Genomic DNA, 15052 nt, shown 5'->3' on the forward strand with positions numbered 1-15052 from the left:
AAATAAACATTGCCCCTTATTTGAATTTAAAATGAATTTATCAGAGTAAGTTTTAAATGATAATCCCTAGCAAATAAGATCAGCAATGATCCGTGGCCAGTTAATTGTGAATCTACCTGTTTCAAAAACATAGTCAAAGGGTCTTACATCTTTGTATTAAGGTCTTGTTGAAGAAACGTGTATTAACTGGAATTTCAATATTATCAGGATTAACATCTTAGTCTAAGATAGTTCTTTTTTTTAACAATTTATTGGGGCTCATACAATTCTTTTCACAGTTCATACATATACATACATAAGATAGTTCTTTCAATTATTTATCACACAGCAGTGGGCTAAAGATATGGGATGCAAGACCTCTAATTTTTCCCCTGAAATTAAAAAAATGCTTTATCTTCAATTCTTACAGGTGTACAGTATGATTCTGCCTGATTCAGGGGATTTTTAGAGGAAGTTAAGGGGATGCGATCTGCATAAGGGCAATGCCTCTGCACAATTGAGAAGGGTTGAGAAGAGGCAGGGTTGCTCTTAGATAAGTACCAAGTTCCTGGTACTTTGGAATGCCATTGGTGATCGTGTCTAACTTCCCTCTGTTGGCTGACACCAGATGGAATTAACAGTACCAATTTATCCAGTTACCGCAGTCCCTGTTTATGCCATTCCAGAGTCCCTCTAGCCCTCTGCCCATTATTCCACTTTGAACTGGGCTTCTTGAACTCCTAGGGTCTTGGGCAATGATTCCAGGAGGTCAGCACAGCAAGCAGACCACTCAGGCTGGTTGATGAAATATTTCCTGGGGAGACTGTGTGAGACTAAGCTGTCAAACTCATTGCTTTAGAGTGATTTTTACTCACTTACTTTGGACCCTGGACAAGTTCATGACTCGGGGGCTACCTGCCATAGGCTCCTGAACTTTGGACTTGAGTCCTGTGTGTATTCCTGGGTGTCTACGCTTGACCCTCTGTATTCCAATCACAGGGTTTCCTTGGTTCTATAAAACCTGAGGGCAGTCGGGGTCCTGGATGGTGTTTCTTAATGATCATCAACAGCAAAGCATAATAGAGACAACCTTAGAGAGCCGCTGTGACTCTTAGGGAGCCGCTGTAACTCTATAGGAGTAAAAAGTCTCAACGTTCTCTCCCAGAATTGGCTGGTGGTTTTGAACTGCTGATCTTGGGGACAGAGTAAAACTGCCCCATAGATTCCAGGGCTATAGACCTCGAAGGGAACAGACTCACTCACCTTTTTCCTGGCCATCTTTATATTAGCACTATGGTTTGATCACTGCAGTGGCAAAACCACAAGCAAGTGATTTTGCTCCAGTTACCCAGGCTTCAAAGAGCCATGGCATTGTGAATCTTGACTGTTGTCTTGCTAATTGCCCGGTATGATGAAAGATATAGAATTAACCAAATATGATGCATTTATAAGAATGAAAATTAAGGAATTATTCTGAAGCCTGAATTAGAGGGTGTTTTAATGGCTGAAAACATTAAGAAAATTAATAAGCCAATATGTAATGGCCTGTTCACTATTTTATAGCAGAGGACTATAAACAATGTGCTTGGGCCAAGCCTGCCTTGGCTTCTTTTTGGGGAAAAAAGAGCTAAGAATCATTTTTACACTTTTAAAGGACTGTAAGCAAGCAAATAAGAATATGTGGGAGACACCTTATAATTCTTACAAAGCCTAAACTATATATTATCTGATCCAACACAGTTTAGCAAACTCAGCTTCAGTTCATGATTGATAAATCATTCTACCACATATGGACCCTTGAGTTTTGTAATTAGTCTTTTTTAACCCTGTGTTAAATACAAAATTTAATTTTTAAGCTTTGTAAGCTTTACATTTACGAAGAATAAAGCATACATTAGAAAACGCACTGACAGTTCCCACGTAACCTATAGCTAAATTCCCTATTCTCAATAATTTACACTAGTGGGGTATATTTGTTTCAATTAGTAAACTAGGATTAACATATTATTATTAGCTAAAATCCCACTTTACTCAGATTCGCTTAGGACTTCACCACAGGTGCTTTCTCTCTGTTTCGGGACCCCATGCAGGAGCCTCCTGAAGCTCCTCCACACTGGGAAGGCTCTGCAGACATTCTTGCTTTTGAAAACCTGGGCAGTGGTTAGAAGCACTAGCCTGATATTTTGAAGATGATTCTCTGAACTGAGACTTTTCCTATGTTTTCTACTTGATTCCGTTGGGGGGTTGGAGAGCACAGAAGTAAGGTGTCATGCTCATCACTTCCTATCAAGGGGACATATTATCACCGCAACTGAATCAATGCTATTCTTGTTCACCATAAGCCAATGTCAATGCTATTCTTGTTCACCGTAAGTGATTCTTTTCCACATTGCCACAATGTATTCTCAAGAAGAAGGTCACACGGTGCAGCCTGGACTTCCGATGTGGGGAGCTGGGCTCCAACTCCTGAGTGGGGAGTATCAACAGAAATTATCTGGGATTCTTCTCCCTGGGATATTTGTCTATCCTATCACCACCCACCCCTATTTGTTAAAATACTCCATTTAGTTATGTCAGTATGGATTCAGAAATACTGGCTTTACACGTTGGGCTATAATCCCATACTACTTGAATATATTCCTTAAATGTTTCCACTTTAGGCATTGGGAGCTCTTTGTTTGGATTGGTTTGGTTTTTCGGCTTTTCCCATTTGGGGTATCCATTTGACATACCCCATCTTTAAAATCTTTGTTTGTTCATCCTTTCTCCATTTCTAATACAATAAAATGGTCAAAGCTCATCTTTCATATTTAACACACATCTAACATACACATGCTCGCGTGTCCGCGCGCGCACACACGACGTATCCTGAAAACACATTTTCACGGAGTACCCCATGCTCCAGACTCAACCTTGTGGAGAATCATGGAGAAGGCCCTGACACCACAGAAATCTGAAGGAAGGAGCCAGAAATAAAACTTTTCTCTCTTCACAATTTTACCGAACGCTACTCCCGCTCCAGAGACCAATTCAGCCCTATTCAAGAATCCTTTAAACGTTTGCCTTCCAGCTGTTTCTGCCTTGCTGATAGCAGGCCCACTGTTATAAATATTGCACAACCTTATATTCCAATGTTATTAATCCCATCATAGGAGGCAGCTCAGGGAACGGTGGTTTGAGAGGTTTAAACAGGACATTTTTTTTTGTAAAAAAGAACCATTTAAATATATCTAGGAAATAATACCATCATGCAGTGCAACAAGTAGCGATGTTTAATAACATTGTCATATGGATATTTTACTTACCATTCAAAGTGTAGCCTGGCATTTATTTTTTAAAAATTCAAGACTTTTATAAAAATGTTTCTATACTACGCCCACAATTTTTCATCTTCTTGCCTCTTTTGAAATAAAAATGATCCTCTGGGTGAAAAGCAACTGAACGTAAGATCAAAACTCAGAACATAAGAGTGACACGGGTATGGGAAAATGCTATCTACTATTGTGGGATAGAGAAAAAAATAATAACGATTTGCCTCAGGGCAGCATTCATAGTACCTGAACATACAATAGCCATTGTCTCATAAAGCATATTGACATACTTCAGAAAGAAAGAAAAATAGATCATATAATCCTTGTTTGATATTTAACAATCGCAAACTGCCATAAGGGTTAACAATGTGCAACAACTGGACGGTAGATTACAGAGTGCAGACAGCGTGGTATTCAATGACTAACTGCATTTCTTGATGCACACATCCATTGTGGAAAGTGAGATGGTGCTACCACAAACAACCGTGAATAAAAATTCCACAAGCGCCCGTGATACCTCTGCTGTGTACATATTCTACACAAAGAGTCTTGGCAGAAACAGATGCATCTGCACGTCCATGTTCACCACAGCACTGTTCATAGCTGAAAGAAGTGGGAAACAGTCCAAATGCCCATCCGCAGGAGGATAGAAAAGGAAACCTTGGTACCTACATACAATGGAATATTATGCATTGCTGAAAAACAATGATGAAAGCAGGAAACACTTCATGACAGGGATGGACTCAGAGAACAGGATTCAGAGTGAAGTCAGTCAATCACAGAAGGACACATGCTCTAAGAGGCCCCTATGATTAGGCTAAAATCCAAGACAGTGGCTTGCATATCTCAGAAAATGGACCCTGGAGGTTCCTAAGGGAAGTAGGCTACAGGTGGGAAGATGAAGCAAAGGACTGGAATGTTGACAGGTACTGACTTGGGTGAAGGGAGCATTTCTCCCCAAGAGGTAGAAATGAAATCAGGGAAGAGGTTGAGCGCTTTGACCTGCTGCATGCAGAGCTGATGATCTGATTGTAACCAATCCCTCCATCTAATTCACAATTAAAACGTCATTATAAATAAGTAAATGTATTGAATATTTTCTTCTACAAGGCAGGTGGGTTTTCCGAAAGGAGATCAGACGAGTGTTAAATAAAGAGAAGCTACAGCTCCTCCGTTCTTCATAGTTGCTGTAGGAGTAACTGTGTATGGGTACTTCTCCTCGACACCATCCCGTCTACATCAGCCCCTGCGCAATCCCCGCTCACTCGATAACCAAGACTGCATGCAGCAAGATTCCTGAAAGGGCTATGAGTTATTTTGCTTTAAAGCAAACAAAAATATAATGCATGCACCTATGGCATATATAAGAGCACCGTTGGTGCTGTGGTTCAGTGTTCAACTACTAACCAGAAGGTCAGTGGGCTTGAATCCACTACCCACAAAATGTGGCATTTTGCTTCTGCAATTATTTATAGTCTTGGAAACCTTAGGAGGTAGTTCTACTCTGTCCTACAGGCTTGCTATGAATTGGAATTTGGTTCTCTCTATTGGATATCTGTCTATCTATATGTGTGTGTGTGTATATATCTATACACACACAACAAAAGGTAAATAAAACATATTGCTACTAGCATATATGTGCAGACTTAGCCAAAACATGTTTACACCTATCTCTGTGATCAGTGGATGCGTGCATACACATTGTTTCAGCCGTATACTTTGCATACTCACGCTGAATACCATCAAAAAAGAGCCCAGCCAAACAGTGACTTTCTTAGGAATCTGCTAAGTCAGATAAATTCAAGGTAAAGAGATCAGTCTCAGAAAATTATGGTGTTTGATTTGGGCAATTCCTAATGGATATAGATTTTCTTGAAGGACATTGATAGATCATAAGTGCTTGTTGTGAAGAAGTTTGAAGTAGATGTAAAATTGCATTCTTAAATACAAGGCCCTGAGATTTGCACTGTGAAATTGCTATTATTACTCTTGCTGTTGTTATTTTTACATTATAAAAATGCACCTGCTCATTCTAAGGGCTGTCCTGATAAAATTATATCCTTACCCTTTGAGACCCTGTCTTGATCTTGCTCCATGAACATTGAAAAGGAATACAATTTGAGTCCTTAAAAGATGCAAACACTGCTATTTTGAGGAGGTGTAATTGAATAGCCCAGACTCTCTCAGCTGCTGATTGGAGCAAAGCACGCATCACTCCAGAGACGTACAGACTTACATTCCTGGAGAAAAGTATTTCATATTTTGACGACGTGGCTTAATAATGTGTGTGCATGTGTCTGTGTGTAGATAGAAGTACAAATGGGCATAAAAAGAGACATGTTGGCTGAGAACATATTTTATCTACAAAACAAATATTTGGCACTTTAAAGGGAAAATGCTATCGCTAGTGATGAACTGAAATGTTCTCATGCTTTTCTCACCTCTTTTTCTGATGCAAAACAATTTCTCTGAAAGATGGGAAATCACCCAAAAGGAGCCTATAAAATAGGTGGTAAGATGGTTTTAAGCTCAGCTGAGGTGGTGCTGTGCTGGCCCTAGTGTGGCCCCTGCTCCTGAAGGAGGGTTATCATTCTTGCACAAATCATTGGGCTCGCTGATCTTTGAAACAACAATGAACGCACCTCTTTCCCCCAGAAGCCCCACTTTACCACAGAGTTCTGACCCGCTTGATTACTCACTATACACTACACCTCTGCCCTAATCAGGAGTATTCACTTTATATGAGCACACACGATTATTGAGATTCAGGGGAGTTTAAATAAAGTCTACCAAAGGCGCTTCATTCCATCTTATAGCTTGAAACAAATGAGCTCCACTCAGAAATGCATCATGTCCATGCTCAGCTTTATCTGTTAGCATGGCGAGGAGATACAGTGCCTCCAATTAACAAGCAAAACCACCAGTGCTTACTGTATGGCCACGTTGATTCTGAATTATGTAGCATACAGAGAAAACAGTGTGGTTTCTGTTATTGAGGAAATTAGGCAAGATGTAAACTGAAGTCTAACGCAGAGAAAGCAGTATGGGTCCCTTCAAGATGCATTTTATTGGCCGGGGTAGTGAGTACTTTGGAAGAAGATGTACTCTGTGAACAGGAGATCTCTATGTGGACCGAAGTCAAGAGCCACCCAGGAGAACAGGGCCAGCTGAAAGCCTCACATTGTGTTGTTAAGCATTGTGATGGAGATCCACCTGGGACATAGCCATCCACCAATCCCCAGGTACAAAGAAAGCCAGACTGTTCTGCTAGCTCTCTGTAGTGGAACACTGCTTTTGTTTGCTACAAATAGACTCATGCTGCCTTCTTTGGGAGGATTCTGAGATCGCTGAGAGGCAGTGGATCTTTAATACTGAATGTGCTAGAGTGTGTGTTTTAGAAGTGGATCAAGTCATGGCATACTTCAGTGTTTTGAACTATTATTCGTAGTAAATGATAAGCAATTTACCTCAGCTGATCTCTGTACCCCGCCTGTTTCCCTACTGCGGTTGAGATTCAAAACACTGGGTGATCTTCAAAGTCCCTTCTAGTGCTAACACCCTAAGGCACCAACACTCTAAGTATTCCAAGTCTGGCATGATATAAATTCTTTTTAACTGTGAATTCAAAGAATCTGATTCCAAACGGCTTCATACAGACACTATAACAATACATTCAAAATCATAAGTAAAAGGCAGACTGTTACCACCTACCACTCTGATCCCAATTCAATGTTTCATTTGATTTGGGGGGCTTGGGTCAGAAAGGAGACTTGGAGACAAGGTAGTTAATCCCTCCTACTAGCTGAAAGGAACGTGGTTTGAAGCTGCCAACATCTTCCAGGGAGGAACATGGGGCACTGTGCTTCCCTAAAGATTGCCGATGGTGTTGGGTGCCATTCAGGCTTTTCTGACTCATATGAACCCTTGTCTAACCTTGTCTGACCCCTTGCCATCTTCCCAATTGTGCTGTGTTTGAATCCCTTGTGTCAATCTATCTCACTGAAGGTCTTCCTCTTTTTCTCTGACCCTCTACTTACCCTGATGTCCTTTTTCCAAGGCTTGTTTTCTTCTGAACTACTGTTTTGTTTTGTTTTTTGGTTGCTTGTGTTCTTCTTAGCAGTAACAGCAAAAAAGGATAACAAACCATGAATGGGGAATTTTTACTATTAAATATCAGATATAGTACCTCTGTAGATTAGTTAACATAGACTGCAGAAGGGTGCAAAGAGGAGTAAAACATTGAAACACACACCTATGAGCTATCTGCTTAACAGAAAGTATCCAAAGTAATATAATGTTTGTTCTATTTCTCACCCAAACTATCAATGTAACAGAGGCAAACCCTAAGTCAATATATATAACTTTTACGTTATAAATTTCAATTTGTAAATGAGTACATTTAAATCTTTCAAATTTTTAGCAGAACAAAATTAACTCTGTCAAGTTAAGGTTAATGACTTTGCAAAAGTAGAGATTACTGTAAAAGTAGGCTTTGCTAGTGTTTTTATAGGGGGAGAAGAGAACTTTCTTCCCCCCGCGATACACTCAGAAATGCACGCACACGTGGGCTGTCTACTCTGGAGCTTTAAATCGTGACTTGTTGCAATGATTTTCGCATCTTTCCTTTTATCTGAGTTGAAATTCCTTGCCATTTTTACAGCTTAGACAACTGAGCAACTCTTTCCGTTTTACTCTTTGATCTAAGAAAGTAAGTGAAGCCTCCTGGCCCAAATTACTATCGAAGACAAACAAAGCCTAGACTGTAAGATGCTAAAAGCAAAATGAAGATGAAAGTGACCAGACGTATGAATGGAGGAGGATCATTGATGTCATCATCATCACATTACCACATACATATGCAGAAGGCATCAGTCATGTGGCTCACTGTGAACAAGAAAGGAAATCTAAATGTTTGCCTTTCCCAAATGACTCAAACTTATAACCAAATCTGTGAATAGAAGAATCATAGGTAACTAAAGTCCTTTTATACACATCTTTTTTTTCCTACAGCATTTCAAAATGAACATACATTTTAGACATTCTGGTTCCAGTGATTTTCCTTAAAAATTCATTCTATGGCTAGACTCTCAGTAAAATGGTGCCAAGATAAGGGTAGCCATGTTTGGAGTTCTGTGGCAATTTGGGGGCTCGGGATCTGGGAGGAAAAGTATGGGGTCTTGGAGGTGCAATTAGGCCTCACAGCACCTCAGCACCCCTGAGGGCTGACTCTACCCATAGTTTTTATATGTCCTGCACCATTCCCAACAATGTAGAGCTCATGCAACCTGTTTCTTGGTGCCAGGATCACCTCAGCCTGCATCACTTGTAACAGCAGGGCTTTTACATTGCAACCCAGCACCCCCATTGCAATCCAGCACCCCCTCCCATGGCTGTATGCTTTCCCCTCACTGGCCTTCACAGAGCACTGCCTGGGTGACCAGCCTGCTCATCACCATACTTGCTCCAAGGAAAACTGCAGCATTATAGGGAGAAAGCCAGCCCCCAAGGAGACAGAGACACAACTTGAACTCACGCTATGACTAGTTCCAGATAATTATTAGACCTAATCTTATTAGCTTCTGAGAAAGAAAACACTGGGCTCCTTTTCCACCAAAGGAATTGGGACTTATCACATCAGGGTTACTCTGTGACCTTCCCCAGCTCTGGCAAGGTAGTCAGTAATCACAGGGTCCCCTTACCCTACTTTCTAGACAGAAGTCCCATCTCACAGGGGCACCCACAATAACAGCCTACATCTACCCAAGAATTATAAGTAAGGAGAGGAGACCTCTAAGCTGTGCAGCAACCTACTCTAAAGGGGACTTTTGTTATAAACAGAAACCATGGTCTTCACTCTTCCTTTCACAATTTACAGGGTCTAAAAGGGAACCCGGCAAATTTAACATACATGACACACCCTAACCATCAGCATCTAGTACCTTCTTCTTACACCTTGAGAATACCTATTCTCCACCAACTTATCAACTAAATATGTATCCCCCACAACCCTCTGTGCCCAGGTCCTCATGAAAGCCAGTCTATCAGTATGTGATTGACCTGCCCAGTGCCACCCCCACTGTGCGTGACAGACCTGGCACTAATCCTAGTGATCGGACCCTGTGACAGGTCTGTGTTCAGGTACCTTGAATAACTCCCTCCCCCACGGTCCAAGAGCATTGGCCTGTGAGGAATACGATTGGCCTGCCCAGCACCACCCTTGCTGCACTTGTTCACCCCACCCACCATGCCTGAGAAAGCCACTTACATCACCCTCCAAATGGATAGCTCTGGTTGTCTAGGGTCAGCGTGAACCCCAGGGAGATAAAGGCACACCTTGAACTTGAAGCACAGCAGGCCCAAGGTAGTCCTTTGAATATTCCCTACTAGCTTCTGAGAAAGAAATCACAGGGCTCCTGGAGTTCCAGGAAAATGGCGCTGAGCTCCACCAAAACACTGCACAGGCAACTGCCATCAGCTGCCAATGCAAGAAAGCAAGAAAAACAGATGAAATGTCTGAGGAGGACCTGAACCTAGCAACACATAGAAGAGACAGGCATTGAACAGCCAAGGAAAGAAATCTTCAGTCTGTTGCTTATAGTCATATAGCTTTTGAGGGAATCAATAAAGAAAAGGGATGAAAAATAGAGAAGATAGAGTCTACTTACCACAGGGAAATACAAGAATAAGAGAAAACACAATAGAAGCCGAGCATACAGTAAAAGACCTTATTGCCAGACTGGAAGAGGTGGAGAATCATATCAGCGACCTTGAAGATAGCCTAGTAGAATTCATCAAACATGAAAGACAATCAAACAAGATAATCAAAGAAACTGAAGAAAACTTGAGAACAATGAGCAATGCTATGAAGAGACACAATATTGGAATAATGTGGTTATCAGAGCAAGACACAATGAAAAAAACACAGCCAAAATGCGAGGGATTTCCTGGAACCCCCAAAACTCACGCTAATACATATAGTAGTCAAATTATCCAACTTTGAAGAAAAGGAAAAATAAGAAAAGCAGTTAAGAGGGGAATATGCAGTCACCTATAAGGGCAAACAGATAAGAATGTCCTCAAATTTATCAGCACAAAGAATGAAGAAGAGAAGCGAATAGAATGGCATCTTCCAGAGTTCGAGAAAAAGAGTAACCCAGAGATTCTCTATCCCATGAAACTCTCCATCAAAATAATCAAAACAGATGACGAGGTAAGGGTTTTCCTAGACCAGGAAAAATTTAGAGAATATGTTAAAAAAAAGTCACCCCCCGCCCTACAAAATAGTGTAAAAATTACTTTCCAACTCACTTTGGTCAGAAGACCAACATGATACCACCACATAGTATAACAGTATTCAAAATCAGAGCAATCAAAGCAAGGCCCAAGATGTCTTTGATCTAACAGTGAAAAAGAAGGTCAGGAGGCCAAAAAAAAAAAAAAAGAAGGCAAGAATAAATCCCACTATACATACATAACGCACTGCAAAAGAGGAAGGGAGGAAACTGTCTAGCTCAAAAGGACACAAGATGACAGCAAAGAATCCACAGATGGATATAATCACTATGAAAATCAATGGTCTGGATTCCTCAATCAAAAAACAAAAGTCAGGCGCAAACCCAAAACTATCAGGCTCGTCATTGAAAAAATAGGGGCAAAACTAAGAACCTTAATGCAGGGCTACCAGCAATAATGAAAGTTACTCACCCAGAGGAAGAGAACATAGATGTGTAGGACCTATGAAAGATAAAACACTGTGTGCATCAAAAGACATCATCGAGCGAGTAATGAGAAAGCCCACAGACTGGAAAAAGATAGCAATGACATATCTGACAAAGGTTTTATTTCTAAAATCTATAGAACCATGCAACTTTAAAAGAAGAATAAAAATGAATGGTCCATAGGGGAGGTGGGCAAAAGCCTTGAACAGGAGATTCACAAAGGAGGAAGCCCAAACAGACAATAAACATATAAAAATGTTCCTGATTATTAGCTATCCAGGAAATGAAAATCAAAGGAACCATGAAATAGCACCTAAAGCCCACAGGGTTAGCCCAATTCAGAAAAACAGAAAACAAGAAATGTTGGAAGGGATATGTTGAGATAGAATCTCTCATTCACTGTTGGTGGTCTCATAGATACATACAGCCACTGTGGAAAGTGATTTGGTGATACCTCACAGAAGATGGAAACTAAGTTACCCAGCAATTTCCACTCCTGGGCATATACCCAGAAGAAATAAGAAACAGTCCATGGATGACGTCTGTGCTCCAATGTTCTTCACTGTGCAATTTACAATCGCATAGAATTGGAAACAGCTTAAATTTCCATCAATAGATTAATGGATTTAAGAACTCTGGAATAGACACACAATTGAGTACTGTGCATCCCTAAAAAATAGTAAAGAATCGATGAGACAGCTCCTCTCATGGAAGGAGTCGGAGGACATTATGCTGAGCTAAGTTAGTCAAGCACAAGACAACTACAAGATAATACCACGAAGGTAAGTTCAAACAATGAAATAACAACTAAAACCTACAAGGATAGCCCAATTCAGAAAAACAGAAAGCAACATGTATTGGAAAGCAACAAATGTATAATGAGCGAAGGGGAAAAGTTACATATTGCTCAGTTTCTGTGCTGAAGAGCAGATACTCTGACAAAACTCAGACTGAACACAATGATGCACACATCATGAAGAAAGAAAAGGGAAAGTATTAAAAAGATGAAGACAGCCACTGTGTGGAAAGACACATCACCTTTATGCTTAATAACCCCTTCCCGCCCCCCACACCCCATAAGTCTTTATGGCCCACAGAGGGATTGGGGAAGCAAAAAGATGGTGAAGTGGGAACAGGACAGCAATCCACCCAAGGGGAGCATATTGTTTATGTCTACAGAGGAAAATGAGAGCGATAGTAGACCTCACACTGGTGAGGTTAGCTTTGTGGACTGTGCTCCAGAGAGGAGCAGCTCATCCAGAGAGGACTGCAGGTCCAGCCTTTCCATAGATGACAACCTTACAGGGAACAGCACTGAAGATACTGGTTGTTTGATCAAGTGAAGTGTATCTGAGAGGAATTACTGTGACATGAACAATGGGTGCACATAAATGTGAGGCAGTAGGAAAGAAAAAAGAAAAAGAGCAAAGAACAAGAAAGCTTAAATTATATATTGGTAAAAATATAGATATGTATATAGGTAAATATATAAAGATAAGTGCGTGTGTGTGTGTGTGTGTATAAAACAAGGAAGCAGATGGACTTTGGTCCTCTACTTAAATCATATCTCAGTTCAAGAACAGTTTGTTCTAACAATGTGGCATTATATGCTATTCACTTTCCCAACATGATAGCTGAAGACAAATGGGTGCATGAGCAAATGGGGTGAAGAAAGCTGATGGTGCCCAGCTATTAAAAGATAGAGCATCTCGGGTCTTAAAGGCTTGAAGTTAAACAAGTGGCCATATAGCAGGGAAGCAAAAAAAGTCCACACAGAAGAAGCACACCAGTCTATGTGATCGTGAGGTATTGATGGGAATGGGTATCAGAAATTAAAAAACAAACAACCAGATTGATGTCGAAGGAGCATAGACAAAGTGGAGACCTCAAACCCACCTGTAAGATAATTGGATAGTCCTTCACAGGGGCTACAAGGAAGCGATGATATATCCAGGGTGCAGTACAGCACTGATTACACTTATAAATATCTTCTAGTTCTTTAACATTTCCTCCCCTTACCATTACTATCTTAGTTTCACCTCATTAATCTTGTAAGAACTGTCTATGTTCATTTGCATAATTAAGGTCATTTGATACATGAAATTCAAGGTAGACAGACCCTTCAGAAGTAGTAATGGGAGTAATGACTCCCTGAAGGTACAGAAAGAGAGGCTGCGGGAAGGGGAATAGATAGCAATGAAGACTGTATAACCCTACTGGAGGGGAATGAATAACCGAATTTTAGAATGGAAACATTGGATGGTGTAAGATGCATCAAAATAATAATAATATGTAATATAATAATAAGGGTTCCTGAGGGGAGGGAAAGGGAGGAGGCTTAAAGGGGAGCTGATATCCAAGAGATTAAGAGAAAGAACAATTATTTAAATGATGATAGCAAATGTATAATTATGCTTATCTAATTGAATTACGAATTGTAATAATATCAGAAAGAGTTCCAAAATAAAACGATTAAGAAATTCATTATATGAGGTCTCTAAAGACATTGCATTAAATCTTTTTTAAAAAGTTTTTATTGTAAATTAGGTGGGGGTTATAAATTAGGTAGGATTTATATTTCAATTATTAAATTTGTATTTAATAAAGACATTGGAATTTAAGACAGAGTTTTAGCACTGGCTTTCTGATCTAGTGCAGTTACTATTATTCTTGGGTGTCCTCTGCTAGCATTATTATAAAAACCAAGACATGGTCCTGGAGTCTGCAATTACAGCACAGTGTTTGCACAGGAAAGAGCTCTATACTTTTCAACAGTCTCACAACTAACGAACACAAATTATCTTCTTAATTATTTCACTTGAAGAAATACCAAGAATCTCATCACCATTTGCTTGTCAGTGAACTAATATTTGTGGAAATGTGGCTTAATTGTAATAAAGCCTAGATTTCAACAAATCATACTTATAAAGTAGAATCACAGGAGCATCCTAAAAGACAGACACTTGGAGTACTCTAACAAAGATGATCTGAACTCAGTTCTAATTCCTGAATAAACAAAATCAAACCCACTGCCAGGGAGTTGATGTCAATCCCTAGCAACCCTATAGGACAGGGTAGAACTGCCCCAGTGGGTTTCTGAGACTGAAACTCTTCTCCAGTGTGGAAAGCCAAGTCTTTCTCCCTGAGAGGCTGGTGGTTTTGAACTGCTTACCTTGAGGATCACAGTCCAACCTGTAATCATTGGGGCTCCTCTAATCACTGAACTACACGCTAATTCAAAGGCCTATATCTCCTTCCCATGCCTGTGTGGTATGGTTGTTCTATTATCTCTTCCATCCCTAATATCCCCTTCACATGTTATTTCCTCAGCCTGCGTGTTTCCTTTCTGTTTCTCACTTCCCTATAAACACAGCTTGAAAATTCCTTCAGAAGAAGCCTAAAATATTTAGACATTATATGAAGAAGTCTTTGAAAACTTCCAGATAGGACTCATGGTTTTAAATTCTCTAGATTCTATTTTCATGAACAACACAAAAATGAGAATTATATAAAGCGTGCTCATTTTCATGAAGGGTTATCCAAGCTTCCCATTTCTGGAAGACTGAATTGAACAGTCTTCTAATTCTTCCTACTGTTTTATTTTAAATAGTTTACTACACAAAGATACTTCAAAAAGTCCATGGAAACAACATTCTATTTTCTTTTCCTTCCATTTCCCCTCCGTCTCCTGAAATTTTTGAAGACTTTTCGTATATATTTTAAATTTATTCAGGTTTCTTTGTTAATTTACATTTTTCCGTTAAAAATACACCTACTTATGCATATATGCACTTGATAGCTTCCCACTTATGGCTACATAAAAGAATAACATTCAAGAAAAAGGCCTGAAATACCAGAACTTGAACCGTACTTGAAATCAAGGTATTTTTCTGAACTACACACTAAAATTTTCCCAAAACACAGAGATGAGCTGAATGCTCACCAGAGAAATGGGAGCAAAAGAAACTTAATGACAAGTGGTGAGAGCAAAGAGCAGAGACAGAAATACTTCAGTGGCAAAGACAGCTCTCAAATGCTGATGTT

At 40.0% G+C, this 15052-nt stretch overlaps 1 non-coding gene across 1 annotated transcript; it reads right to left on the reverse strand.

Annotated features, from left to right (window-relative positions):
• Positions 1–13589: 13589 nt before the first annotated feature.
• On the reverse strand, positions 13590–13764 carry LOC142428468 (small nucleolar RNA SNORA81). Its single transcript, XR_012780363.1, has one exon. It is a non-coding gene; the product is annotated as a small nucleolar RNA SNORA81 (small nucleolar RNA).
• Between the last annotated feature and the right edge of the window lie 1288 nt (positions 13765–15052).

The sequence above is a fragment of the Tenrec ecaudatus genome, chromosome 15 (assembly GCF_050624435.1).
Source record: "Tenrec ecaudatus isolate mTenEca1 chromosome 15, mTenEca1.hap1, whole genome shotgun sequence".
In the NCBI taxonomy this organism is placed as follows: domain Eukaryota; kingdom Metazoa; phylum Chordata; class Mammalia; order Afrosoricida; family Tenrecidae; genus Tenrec; species Tenrec ecaudatus.